Here is a 14,364-nt window from a genome sequence, read left to right as displayed (position 1 = left end):
TAAGCGCCTCACTTAGTTGATGAAAGCGTGGATTCAGTGGAACAGAGGCTCCGAGCGCGCTCAGTCCGTTACTGCCGTTTGACTATTGAGTGAGGAGGTATGAGGTTAATGCGAGCGAGTCTGGGGTGACGGAAAGCGAGGCAGCGTCACTTACCCCAATTCTGATGGCTCATGTAATCTTCCTGGGCGCCATTTCCGCTGAGAAGGCACTATGGCTCGTATTAAATTTCAGCTAATGTGGGACGTGCTAATACCGGCCTTCCCCATGGTCTATGATGGTGGCTGTCCGTCCAGGGCCTCAGATGACGAACCCTTCCCCAGTCAATGTGTCGGACCAAGCACTCTTAGGAGTGCCGCGCTTCTATCTTCCAGCCCCCAGTCACCGAGGGGCACTGCGCCGTCCGCCGAGCAGTGGACCGGGTATCGCCTCTGCAGGCAGCACCTCCCTCTCCCGGTCCACTACTCCTCATCTGCGAACCTCCAGAGGGAACGCCGCACCAGCAGGAACCACCGTAGAGGACCGCACCGCCGATGTGGTCAATGTGGGCAGATACGGGCATTTCTGTCTCGAATGCTTTGAACTTGCTAGGGTTGTGAGTTACTGAGTTCTCCCATTAATTGCCCACTGAAGCTGGTAGAATGTGCCCCGCTGCTAGTGGGGAGGAGTTCCCTGGCACAGGATCCCAAAGACGGCCCGAGGCATGTCGTCTACTGCAGGCGCCATTTTGGGGTCAGGCACCGCCAGTTCACTCACTCCCTCCGGACCTTTGCCACTAAGCTTCGTGCCACTGGAGCCTCACCAAAGGAAATCTTGCTTCCTGGAAGGTGGTGGGCCCAGGCATCCCCCGGTCTCAGTAATAGGGCGCCTTAGGCAGAAGCAGCATGCAAAACAGGCTCTATTTTCCAAGGGAGCTTGGTGTTTACTTTTCTTTCACAGACTTCAAAGTGATAGGATTTATGTGATGAGCATGCTGGGTACCGACGGTGTGCTGGAGGAATGCTGAACGATGTAAATTTTTTCTAGCACACAACAAAATGTAAACATCTGTAAATGTGTGCAAATATTTCAGAATTAGGAAAGTGCTAATAAAGCAATTTTTGATTTGTGTAATTTAGAAGTACAGTGGAAACAAATATTTGAATATGATCAAAATAAATCAATGCACTAGGAGATGCCTTTTCCACACATTATCGTTTGGACGCTGAATAGTTTTATCAGTAAAAATGTATGTGCACATTTTATGATAATTTCAATTGAAAACGTGTTGTCTTTAATGGCAGAGCACTACCACGCCCTCTACTTTACGACCCTTTACGCTACGCCACTCCGTTCTATGCCACTCTACACCACTTCACAACCTCCTACTCCAATCTACACCACTTAACTCTATGACGCTCTGTTTCACTCTATGCAACACCACTCTAAGACCCGCTTCTCCACTCTATGCCACACCATTCTACGACACTCCACTTTATGTTATTCCACACTATGACACTCTACTCCATTCCACTCTATGACACCCCACTAAGCAGCCCTCTACGCCAATCCACACTAGGCCACTCTAATGCCCTCCATCCTACAACACTACGCCATTTTGTGCCACCCTATGCCACTCTACGCCACTCCATCCTTCTCCACACCACTTCATGACACTATGCAACTCAACTCTCGCCATTCTCCTCTACACAATTAACTTTTAGCCATGTTGAACACCAGCCACGCTGGTCTACAACAGGACTAAAATACATTGGCAAATCCAATGGCTCTTGCATGGAAAATACCTTTTGGCTCTGCGTATGATTATTAGCTTCTGTATCTTAATTAAAAACATACCTTAAAAATAAAGTGTTTTTTAGGGGAATTTCTTTTTAAATTAAATAAAATATATTCAGGAAAAAAAATAACCATTGAAATCTTTTTTTTGTGTGATTGTAGATCTGTCAATATAATTTTTTTTGATTTGACGTTTTATATATTGAGGGGCACCGCTCATGAGATGGGAGGTTATTTAATGTTTATAACTGTTGGACCTTATGTGGGACAGCAGGGAGTTCAACTGGAAAACCATGGCTGTTGACATGAGAAAAACTACTATACCACCACTGTTGCAGGATAGAATGACAATATTTAAAAACGTGCTGAAAAGCAAATGTAAGTGTCTGGATCATCGTAACTGTTGTGCAAAAGGGATAATAATTATGCTGCTGTTTCTCTGGACCCTGAAGCTGGAATTTGGCAGAGACATTTCAAAAGGCTGGTCCTGCAAAAGATGAAGATAGGTTTCATAAGAAACTGAAAGATCGCATGCATGGATGGCGCAATGGTCTATCTTTTATGTCACTTAGGGCCCCATTAGGATGGCGGGCGGATCACCCCTGCCAGGCCGGCGGTAGCCACCAGCGGCCTGGCGGGGGCGATCCGCCCGCCATCCCTGCCGGAATGACCCCCTGCCATATTATCATGTCTGGGGATGCGGCGGATGGAAAGACTGTCCGCCGCTTTTCCACCCCTATCGCCTTGCGACCAGCGGAAAAGGGTTCCATATGGTGGCGGTGTCTATCAGACACCGCCAGCCATATTACTATGGGCATTTTCCAATCCCTTTCCGTGGCAGCAATGCCGCCACAGAAAGGTATGCGGAGTCTCCCAGTGGGGGCCCCCGGGGACTCTGGGGGGGGGGTGCACATGGGGGGTACCATACCATTTCAAAGAACAACGTGGCAGGCACCACGCGGTGCCTGTCACGTGCTTGAAATGCACAACATGTATTTTTACCATTGCGGCAAGCGGTGCTGCAGCAATGGTAAAAATACAGGATGCGCCCGCCACTGTGGGGGGCGCATCCTAATTTCCCCCACGGGACCCCCGCCCTTATGGCGGGCAGTCCCTTTCCACAATGGGATGGCAGGTGGACTAGGTCCACCCGTCATCTTAATGACCCCCTAAGTGTCATCAGGGTGTTTATGAGCATTCTGAATGGAACCAAATGCTGAATTGCCTCCATCTTAAAAACCACTGAGAAAGGACACATACGTGTCAACTACTATGTGAAGCAAATGCGGCAAGCGGTGCTGCAGATAACAATCTGAGGTGTGAGGATTTTACTTCATACTGTAATAAGTAGAGGGTCAAATTAGTGGCCTTATTCACAAACAAGTAAATAAAAAAAAGTGCCACAAGCAAGCTGGATTTTAAATCCTCAATAGAATAAAAGGTAATTCATTGCGAGACTTCGATTCTACCTCAAGATGGCAGCGAAAGACTATTTTTCTTCACAGTAAAATACTTCACCTTGTTATATATGGAAAAGCCAAAACAGGGTAATTCACAGCATTTCACTGCTTTAAAAAAAAATTTAAAAGTCCTAGAATGCAGCCATCAGTGGAACAGGCAAGACAGACAATGGAAGGAAACAAGTAACAGACAATGGGAGGGAAGTAGCCACTCGGACAACGGGAGGGTGGGATGTGGAAGGGAAGAATCAACACGGACAAAAGGAAGGTGGGTGGGACAGAAGAAGCAACATGGACAACGGGTGGGGGGATGAGAAGAACGAAAAGCAACAGGGACAAGTTAACTGCAATTGGTCCTCAATTGGCAAGACCTTTAGCACCCCTATAAGTCCCTAGTAAATAGTACCCCTAATACCTAGGGCATGGGTACTAAAGAGGGCCCCTAAGGCAAACAAGTGTGAAAACACAACATGGCACACACCCTGTGTGGCATGCCCACATACCCTGCATGTACTATCTGTAAGTCACCCCTAAGGCTGAGTGTATTATATTACAAGTGAGGAAATATGAGCAGATATGCCCCTGTGCTGTCTAGTTCAATTGCTAGATAGTACCATTGAACAGGGAAGCCATCCTAAGTATATGTACTGGGCACTGGTTATTACGAGTTCCCAAGCTACATGATGGCTTCACTGAAATCTATGGTGTTTGGTATCAAACACCTTGTCTTAATAAACCCATGCTGATGCAAGTAGTGGATTTATTAAAATATGCACCCAGAGGGCACCTTAGAGCTGCCCCCTGAAAACCTACCAGCCTCTTAGTGTGCTGGCAGACAGGTATTGTACAGCCTGTAACCACAGACATGTTTCTGAACCCCTGCAGGTGGGAGCCCCACTTTCGGAGGCCAGAAACAATCCCTGCTACGGAGGAAGGTGTTCAAACCTCCAGCAGGATGGAGAGTGAATCTGCATACCAAGGCCAGGCACTTCAAGATCCTGCTGTCTTTGATATGTGACCCTGGCTTCCCCCAGACCTGGGAGAGGCCACCCCCTGCTTGTGGCCCATTTGCACCAGTACAGATGGGAAATTAGCTATGCTAGGATGCGTGGTGCACTATCAGGCCAGTCACACCACTAAAGTGGGCTGCCTGATGTACCCCACAAAAGAGGGATCCTGCCATCTTGATTTTGGTGGCATTAGGCACTCTGGGACAGGGTTATGCCCCCTCCCCACAGGAAGTGGTCATATAGGGGGCGTAGTGACACAAGGGTAAGTAGCCCATTGGCTACTACCCTTACCTACCCTTAACACAGCTAAATTCAGTATTTAGGTGGTCCCCTGACACCAGGAACTCAGATTTGACTGACTGAAGAAAGAAAAGGACAAAGAAAAGCCAACGAAGCAAGAACTGTGGATTGCTGGTGGACTTTGGCGCCAAACCCAGCCTGCCTACCTGCTCCTGTCCTGACAGTTGTAACATCCCAACTAGTCCTGCAGCTGTGCATCCTCCAAAAGCCTCAGAGGGCCTCCAGCACTTCTTTAAGCCATTAGCATCTCCCTTGAAGTGGAGGGCCACTTGCCTGCAGGCACCAACCACAACGTCCGGTTCACCATTCTGCTGTTCACTGAGTTCACCGATGCAGCAACCACCTAGGAAGAGGTCACTGCGCTCCTAGAGGTCAGGTCTGTCGCCCTACCAAGTGAGAAGACACCAGGACCAACCAATGCCGCCCTGCACCAATACCCGGGGCACTGGGTTGCTTGCAGTAACAACAGCTTATTTGAGTCCAATACAGACTTAAATGCCGCAAAGACCAAGCAGCCGATGAGCGATGTCAGCACCGCAGAGGCCAGTACAGAGAGTGGCCCAGCTGTCCTATTTTGTCCCGCTTTGCAGGTCTAACCGAGCCAAATCCAACCAAAACCCTCTCCACCCGAGCTCTGCGGGCCCGGGTTCACGACAACAGATGGTGCTCACCTGCTCCCAGGACCGCCACAAACCGAGCCCCCTATTGGGAGCTTCCGGACTTGTCCCCCTCTGCAGCCTGTTTCTAGGTGCCCCCCCCCCCCCCCCCCCTTTCAGACTACATTGTAGCGCACAAGGCTACCAACCCAACCAACATCTCTGCACCCGGACACTTCAGGGCAGGTAAACCTGAACTGCTGGTTGTACTTTGGACCTTGGCCCCCAAGCACCTTAAGTCCTTAAGGGGACCCCTGAGAATCATTTGCATTTATCCTATTTCTCCATAGGAGAGCATTACAGCGTAATGACACATTTGAATGAATGTTTTTTTACTTACTTGCTACAACTGATAAGCTCAAAAGCCATAATGAAGTTCTTGGTGTTTAAAATAAAGATACAAATATTTGTTATTTTTCTTAATTGGTCTCAAGTTTCTTCTTGTGTTTGTGTCTCATTTACTGTCTGTGTGTGTTCAACACATACATTAATACTACCCTCTGATAAGCCTATACTGCTCACGCACACTACCACAAAAGAGAGCAGTTGGGATTATTAAATTAAATCCATAAGGGTCGTCTGGACTTTACATGGTATACCTCGTTTTGGTATACTTCATAAAAAGCCAGCTTCCTACAATGACGCTGATACTAATGATCTAAATAATTTTCGCCCAGCATCTAACATCCCTTTCCTTGCAAATCGGCTTGAATAATGCATCCACAAACAACAATGTCAGCATATGAACAATCTTATCAACGACTTTCAATTGGGCTTAAGACCAGAACACTGTGTTTTTTGCAATTTTCACCCCGAGTGGGCTGGGTATGCGCAGACGTGAGTCCCAGGCTCTCCACACCACTGGAGTCAAGCTATCCAGGCTGAAGAAGGCTGATAGCCAGAAACCGGTCCTTGGATGCTTGATTCCGGTCTAGGAAAGACATGGCTTGGTAGTTCGGGCTGGACTGTTCCCATGAGGCACAGGGTCAAGGCTGATTTGCATATAGCCATTGTCTGACCTAGGGTGGTGTGGAGTGCAAAAAAAACGATGGATTTAGGCCCAGATCTTTGTACTGGGGTGAATGTAAGACATTGTTCTACATTCTGTCCATCAACTGTGTTTTTTGCAATTTTCACCCCGAGTGGGCTGGGTATGCGCAGACGTGAGTCCCAGGCTCTCCACACCACTGGAGTCAAGCTATCCAGGCTGAAGAAGGCTGATAGCCAGAAACCGGTCCTTGGATGCTTGATTCCGGTCTAGGAAAGACATGGCTTGGTAGTTCGGGCTGGACTGTTCCCATGAGGCACAGGGTCAAGGCTGATTTGCATATAGCCATTGTCTGACCTAGGGTGGTGTGGAGTGCAAAAAAACGATGGATTTAGGCCCAGATCTTTGTACTGGGGTGAATGTAAGACATTGTTTTACATTCTGTCCATCAACTGTGTTTTTTGCAATTTTCACCCCAAGTGGGCTGGGTATGCTCAGACGTGAGTCCCAGGCTCTCCACACCACTGCAGTCAAGCTATCCAGGCTGAACAAGGCTGATAGCCAGAAACCGATCCTTGGATGCTTGATTCCGGTCTAGGAAAGACATGGCTTGGTAGTTCGGGCTGGACTGTTCCCATGAGGCACAGGGTCAAGGCTGATTTGCATATAGCTATTGTCTGACCTAGGGTGGTGTGGAGTGCAAAGAAACGATGGATTTAGGCCCAGATCTTTATACTGGGGTAAATGTAAGACATTGTTCTACATTCTGTCCATCAACTGTGTTTTTTGCAATTTTCACCCCGAGTGGGCTGGGTATGGTCAGACGTGAGTCCCAGGCTCTCCACACCACTGGAGTCAAGCTATCCAGGCTGAAGAAGGCTGATAGCCAGAAACCAGTCCTTGGATGCTTGATTCCGGTCTAGGAAAGACATGGCTTGGTAGTTCGGGCTGGACTGTTCCCATGAGGCACAGGGTCAAGGCTGATTTGCATATAGCCATTGTCTGACCTAGGGTGGTGTGGAGTGCAAAAAAATTATGGATTTAGGCCCAGATCTTTGTACTGGGGTGAATGTAAGACATTGTTCTACATTCTGTCCATCAAATGTGTTTTTTGCCAAGACCAGAACACAGCACAGAATCAGCCATACTATACATTGTGGAAAATGTTCTCAGAATAATAGACTAGAATGAATATTCTCTTTCTCATCCTACTGGTACATATCCTTGGCAGTCGACACAGTCATGACTGCCTTATGGAGATACTTAACCCCAGAATGGGGCTCTATGGCAACGTTCTCACTTGGTTCAACTAATTTCTCTGTGACCGCTTGCAACAAATCAAATTGGGAACCTTTTTATCAAAGATATGACGATCAAGATGGGAGTGCCTCGAGGTTCCATCATATCTCCCACACTTTTCAGTCTATACATGGAACTGCTATTGGAGATATTCAAACAGGCAAACCTAGCTTACCACATGTACGCAGATGACACGCAACTATACCTCAAAAAATCCTCCAGTGATGACATCACAAAACTCAACAACATTCTTAGGAAAACCCAAACCTGACTAGCACACAATGACCTCAATCTGAACACTATGAAAATAGTATTTATACTGTTCTCCCCTCCTCACTCCCAGTACAAAAATCGTTGAACCTCCTGGACACCCCCAACTGCAATCCCTGCGGAAAAGACAAAATCCCTAAGGATAACTCTAGATCGAAACCTGAATATGCTCAGCCACTCAAAGTACATTTAACCAACTCAACTACCTCATGAAGGTGAACCCTTTCGTACCGCCACTAGACTTTCCAATTATGGTACAATCCTTGGTAGTGTCTAGATTAGACTATGGGTCAGCTACCTTAGTGAGCATACCAAAAGCACACACTGCACCACGAAAGGCTACACTCGATGCTGCAGCGAGATTAATAACAGGAAAGAGGTGTTTCAACCACATCACCCCCTCTCTTAAGTCTTTACATTGGCTCCCAGTAGTAGCCAGAATCCATCTGAAAATAGCTTAATGGTCACACAAAGCACTTCACTATGAGACACCTAGGTACCTTAAAAATAAACTAACAATATCAGGGGGCAGCTGAACCTCATGTAGCGCAAACACCTTCCTCCTAGAACCTCCCGTATTAAGAAAAAAGACCTACGCCCCACCTTCGTTGGATCAGCACCAAGAATTTGGAACTTTACCTGCAGAGATGAGGTTGAACCCTCCTACAACCACCTTCAAGAAAGAGGCCAAGAGGATTTTACGAGACAGATTCCTAGATTAAGCTCTAGGCACTAAACTTCTGACAGACTCAGCTATATCAACGTGCAAGTGCTAGCATGCATAGATAAGAGGTGCTATGTTATTGAGTATCGTTGGTGTATGCCATTTAACTTGATTTGTGACTATGGTATTTTACCTGACGTTTTCGTACATGAACGTGGTTTGTTAAGGGTTCTGTTGTTCAGCGCTCTGAAACCCCAGGGTTAAGTTCGCACTTTATACAGCTCTCTAAATAAATAAAGAGTTACATTGAAGCCAATAAATGGTAAGCATTGGGCGGGCTCCAAGCCCCTTAATGTACACGATATCTATCGCAAGCGACAAAGCAGATAAAAAAAGACGAGATCTAAAAAGGAGTGCTGATGGGCCTGTAAGTTAGGCGTTTGAGTTAGGCCCAGCTGCAACTAAATGTGCCTCCCTCACCATCTGCAAGTTGTAGTTCTGAACCCAAAAGCAGTCAACGTACAGCCAATACTGTATGTGCAGAGACGTTCTGAGGCATGGGCAAAGTAGGACATTTCTCAGGGTCTCCTTATAAAGCATAGTTGCCACCATTTTCTCACCAAAAGGGTCTGAGTTTTAAGGTTTCAGAACTGCATAAGTAGTTAACTCCACTGCCTCCTTGAGAAAATGCTGCAACTAGTGTCAAACACAAGTGTAATCAGGTGTAAGCATCCCAACAATGAGAACAATGGTGCTTTATTCTAGCGACTTACCTTTATTGCAGTATCACATCAGAGAATAATCATGCTTATCTTAAGACGTTCCTTTAAAGTAGGGGTGAAGTTGTGTACTTCTTAAGGCCCTTGGGGAGATGAGCTGCAGCCTGTATGGCGTTTTGAAGGGGTGCCAGACTGATTTATAGCGGGGAGTATGAGTATGGATGGTAAATAGCTAAATATGCAGTGGATTTGGGTTGTGTTAGTGATTAGTAGATTAGTTAGTGGTATAGGATAGAGTTGTGTACAATTTGTAGGTGATGGTGGAAATGTGCGGTAGCTTGGATAGAAGGGTGTATAGATGTGGTTTGTGTGGTTTAGTAGTGGGTGCTGGGATATTGAATTGTTCTTAGGGTTAGTTGGTAGTAAATGAGTGGAGTACATTTGGTGTGAGTCTTTTAATCAGGCTGTGGGTGTGGGTAGTATAGGGAGGGTGTTCGTGTATGTGAATTTGGGCACCATTTCAGGCCCTAGGCCCAACCAGTCTTAAACAGGCTCAAACAGTCTAGTATGGGGTTAGAGCAAGAAACACTCAATATCGTCGTCTGTAGTACAGGAAAGGCTTCATTCAAGATATAAAGCTACAAAGTAAGGGAGCCCACAGCAGAGATGCTAGCACAGCAAGAAGACAACAGTAACTGCCGTGGAGGGACAGAACATAGGATAACAGAATGCAACAAGTATTCCATAAGTGGAATACAGATAGTTAAAGGAACCGTGTACATAATAAATGACATACCACAAACAGGCAACTGCCCTTGTCCTCTCTGCCCTTAGCCTCAACGCCCAGGCTGAGACGCCCTAAGCTTAAATAGCCCTAGTAATTAGGCCAATGGGAAACCTAACCCTAACCAGTCACAATTCTAGCTCACAGCCCCACAACCAATAGTACGGCAGCCTCTTACAGCCAATCACAGCCCTAGTCCCAGAAGCCAATCAGGCACAAAACCCTAAACCCAATAAAAAAAACGTAGCGCCAGCCCTGGTCTCTGCCCTCACCGCAGCCCTAATCCCAGCAGCCAATCAGACACGAAACCCTAAACCCTACGTCCAGTAGAAAACCTAACCCCAGCCCTAGTCCCAACCTTATTCTCAGCAGCCAATCATACAGGAAACCCCAAGTCCAATAGAAAGACTAGACTCAACCCTAGTTCCAACCACCAATCATACAGGAAACCCCAAGTCCAATTGAAAGCCCAGCCCCAGAAACCAATCCAAAACCCTAAACCTATCCACCAATCTGATCACTAGCCCTAAGCTCTAAATCAATTAAAACCACTAAACCAGGAACCAATCAGTATCTTCAAATATCTGACCATGAGAACACCAACCCATATCCAATAGAAACACCAGATGCGACCAACAAACAGTGCACATACGTAGCGTTCAATAGCAGACCATAAAAGGTCCCTGCAACCTCAGGCTGGCCAGGGAGTTGGAAGCTGCTCCTCAATGCAGAATCTCCTAGGAGACAGACAGGCTCAAATACACACTTTGAAGTCTTGCAGGTGAAGGCCTAACAAATGTTGCCCTCTAGCAATACTGTTTTAAAAAAACTTTACTCACTCTCCTAGCCAAAAAACGAGTTTACATCCTTAAAAAACACAGCTTAAACAGCTAACAACAGATTACTGCTGTCTCAGAGCGCCCTCTGTTCACTCTCTGATGCATAATATCTTTATTTCTAAGGGGGGAATCTGGTTTCACTGAATTGCTAACACAAAATGGGAGCTGGGGGTTGATTACTTAACACACAGGTTTGAGCACAGAGCAAGGGTGAAATTAGGAGGGAAAGACAGGTAGTCACAGGCAATGTGAAGAAACAGCAGATCATGGACTGCAAATCCCACAATTCAACAGGTAAAATGACACAGTCACGGGCAAGTAAAAAAGACAATTTTCTAAACAAAACAGGTGACAAATGATGCAATCACGGGCTGGTAAAAAAACGTACATTTTTAAACTCCAACACCACAAGCAAAACAGGTGTACATGATGCAATCACGGATAGGGAAAAACGCCTTTTAAATTTGAGCACAGAGACAGCACTAGTCTGCCTTCTCACCACCTCCTGGACCTTGGCTCGCTGCAATATTGGGCACAGGGAAACTACAGCTGAGAGTGGATCCTTAAAGTACTACTTGACAGGAGAAGGATTATACCTATACTGTCTATACTAACCTTTGCGAGTTGGTGGGATAAGATGTAAGCCTCTGTAACACAAGTCAGAGGAATCCATATGAGTTTGCAGGATGTGACTCAGTGCCTGGCGATGGACAGTGTCAAAGGCTGCAGCGAGGTCAAGCAGGATCAGAAAGCATGAGCCATTTTTATCAATGCGGAAGAAGGCATATCAACTACTTACACAGTACCAATTTTCATGCTACTTCATGGGTTGAAGTGAGATTGGTAGTCCTACATAAGATTTTCTTGTTACTCTGTTGCAAATGTTTGGGGGAAACTGCTTTACCAATATTCTTTCATACAAAAGGTAGGTGGGTAATGTGGTTAAAGTTGGTGAAGTTTTCTGGGTCAAAGGTAGGGTTCCTCAGCAGGGAAGGATCTGTCCTCCTGTTTTAGGGTATCTGGAAAGGTTCCTTAACCGAGGAGCAGCAGAAAAAGCATATATTAAAAAGGATTTTATAATCAAGGATCTTAGGATGACAGTTAGTTTGAAGTGGAAAGTTGGGAGGAATTGCTGCATGGAGAATAAGGAATGAGGCAAGAATTCTTCAGTGCAAATTCCTGTTTAATCCAGGGAGTTGGCAGACCAGGTAGAAGGATTCTGCCTAGGGTGTTGAAAGGAAAAAGTGGCAGATGATGTCCTTGAAAGACCTGGATGTTGGGGGAATTTTGCGGTGCAGGTATAACCCCCCTTCTGTCTTGTGTGTTTGGTATGTGTGTTGGAGTTTGCTACATACTGGCAGGAGCATTTCTAGAAGTGAGAGGATGTGGGTGTGAACCATGTTTCAGGGATGAATAGTGTATCTGCGTTGTGAACCTCAATGGTCGTAGTTGTCATTAGCGATGAGGACTACAAAAAGAGGGTTAGTAAGCATCGATTGATGATCTGCGCTTTGGCTCATGTGTGAGCTGATGAAGAATATGTGGATGAGGTTTCTGTTTATTTGTGGGAAAGATGTCTGTGTTTACATGGTCTGAGTGTGAATGTGGGTATGTGGAAGGGTGCAGTTTGAGAAAGGCACATGTTGCTAATGTCTTACGTTAGATGCAAGGGTTCTGGTCCTATGTCATTCTAGGCCCAAACAGGCTCAAATATGTGGTGGCCTTGTCTTTGCCCTTCTATTGCTAAAGAAGCCCCTGCAGTAGACTATCCAAGGGGTGGAAAGTAAATAGGGCTGCTGATTGGCTGGGGTGGATCGCCTTCTAATGGGAAGCAGCTATGCTTCCTGGGGTGCCCCCTCTGGTGGTGTAGTGGTATGGCAGCAGTGATTGGCCAAGATTTGTCATGGATTGTGGTGGGAAATCTTGAAGATGACTGCTCATTAGTTGTTGGGCGTGTTGCGGACATGCTGCTTCTGTTCCAACTCTGTTGTTATTGGTATCTGGATAGCACAGAAAGCGATTTGCAGAGACAAACAATGCTTTCGCAAATCACCTCTATACTGACTTGCATCGTGTACTATGCTGGTAGTACTAAAACATATTCAGAGCTCACTAAGCACCTGTAGCCTGATGTGTTGTAGGTTGAGGTATCTCAGTAGTGACACCTAGTGAGCTCTGGTAAATCACCTCTGTTCTGAGTTACTTGATAAGGTATATCAGGGGCTCAACACACCTGCTACACAGATATATGTAGTCTAAGGTCAAATTCCAAGCTAGTTTGTGCAGGTGGAGGCATCAGCACTTATTTTATGAGGCCCAAGACTTATTTTTCATCAACAGACTGGACCAGAGCAAAAGAAAAAAAAACAAGGGAGAAAGTCAGAGGAAGATAAAGACAGCAAAAGAGATATGGAATGAAAAGGCAGGGAGAAATAGAACTTGCAAAGTAAGATAAAGAGAAGGGACTTGTAGGATGCTGGCAGAAAAAGGTATGTGGTGGAATAAGTACTTTATACTTGCAACTCCAGCGTTTGTTAGCACTGGCGGTGGGCTCCTAAGAAAAAGTTTGGGTTGCTGCACTTTTTTTCTTCAAAGTAGGCCCTGTCCATATAAATTCTATTAAGCTGAGTTAAAACAACACTTGCTATTCCTCACATAAATTTAGCAAACATTAATTGTGATATACAAATGTGTTCTATTTTCTCTGTTCCAGAGTGTGTATATTAACCATCTGAATAAAACAGGATTAAAAGAAGCCTGGAACCCTATCTGTTGTTTATGAAAATAGCTGAAGGAAAGCAAGTTCGATTACTCACAAAGTTGAGTACATGCTGCAGAGATCTTTGTGTGTCCTGTGGTAACTAGTCCCGAGTGGAAGATGTCATTCCACCTGCGCAATTTCAGGGATTCTGCGTTACCCTTGTAATGAGGAGTTCTGGCCAAATTCTGCCAATCGCCACGTGGTGGAATTTTTCTCCAGCAAGGCTCCAGAAATGCGAGTTGCGAGTGAGAGAGAGATTTGGTCTCCCGTAGTCCTGTTTCTGGAGAGACTTTTTAACCTAGGCGGGCTCGAAAGGGCATGGTCGCCATCAGAGGGTTGCTTTCTTCTCAAGTAGATTTCCTACTTAAGTGTCAGCAAAAGCAATTCGAATGGCCACGTGCTCTTGCACAGCGAGGTGCCGTTAATCCTGATTTTTCAACAAGCAATGCTGTACCGGGGCTAAATCGCAGCACAAGCTGTGTGGCATGCCTATTTCCGACTGTTAGCGGAACTATAAGGAGTCTCACCGAGTTATGTACATCCACGGAATTTTGCAGAGTGGAATTCGGTGAGTTCCGCCCAACCCTAGTGGTAGAAATCTAAATAAAAGCTCACAAAGCTGATATTGTGTGCCACAGAATGATTCAAAAACTGCAGGTCCCAAATTCCAATCCCAGTAATATACTGTGGCGGAGTTATCATTCCTGAAATAAAACATGAGGACTTTACCTGTCTGCAAGTCAAGGTTTCCAATGCCAGCAGAATAGCTCAGCGATCTGTATATAAGCTACTGATTATTGATGTGAATCCCGTCTGGGCCGCCACAGCCCTTCCTCCTTC

This window comes from Lissotriton helveticus, chromosome 9, assembly GCF_964261635.1.
Source record: "Lissotriton helveticus chromosome 9, aLisHel1.1, whole genome shotgun sequence".
In the NCBI taxonomy this organism is placed as follows: Eukaryota; Metazoa; Chordata; class Amphibia; order Caudata; family Salamandridae; genus Lissotriton; species Lissotriton helveticus.
This window is presented reverse-complemented; position numbering follows the sequence as displayed.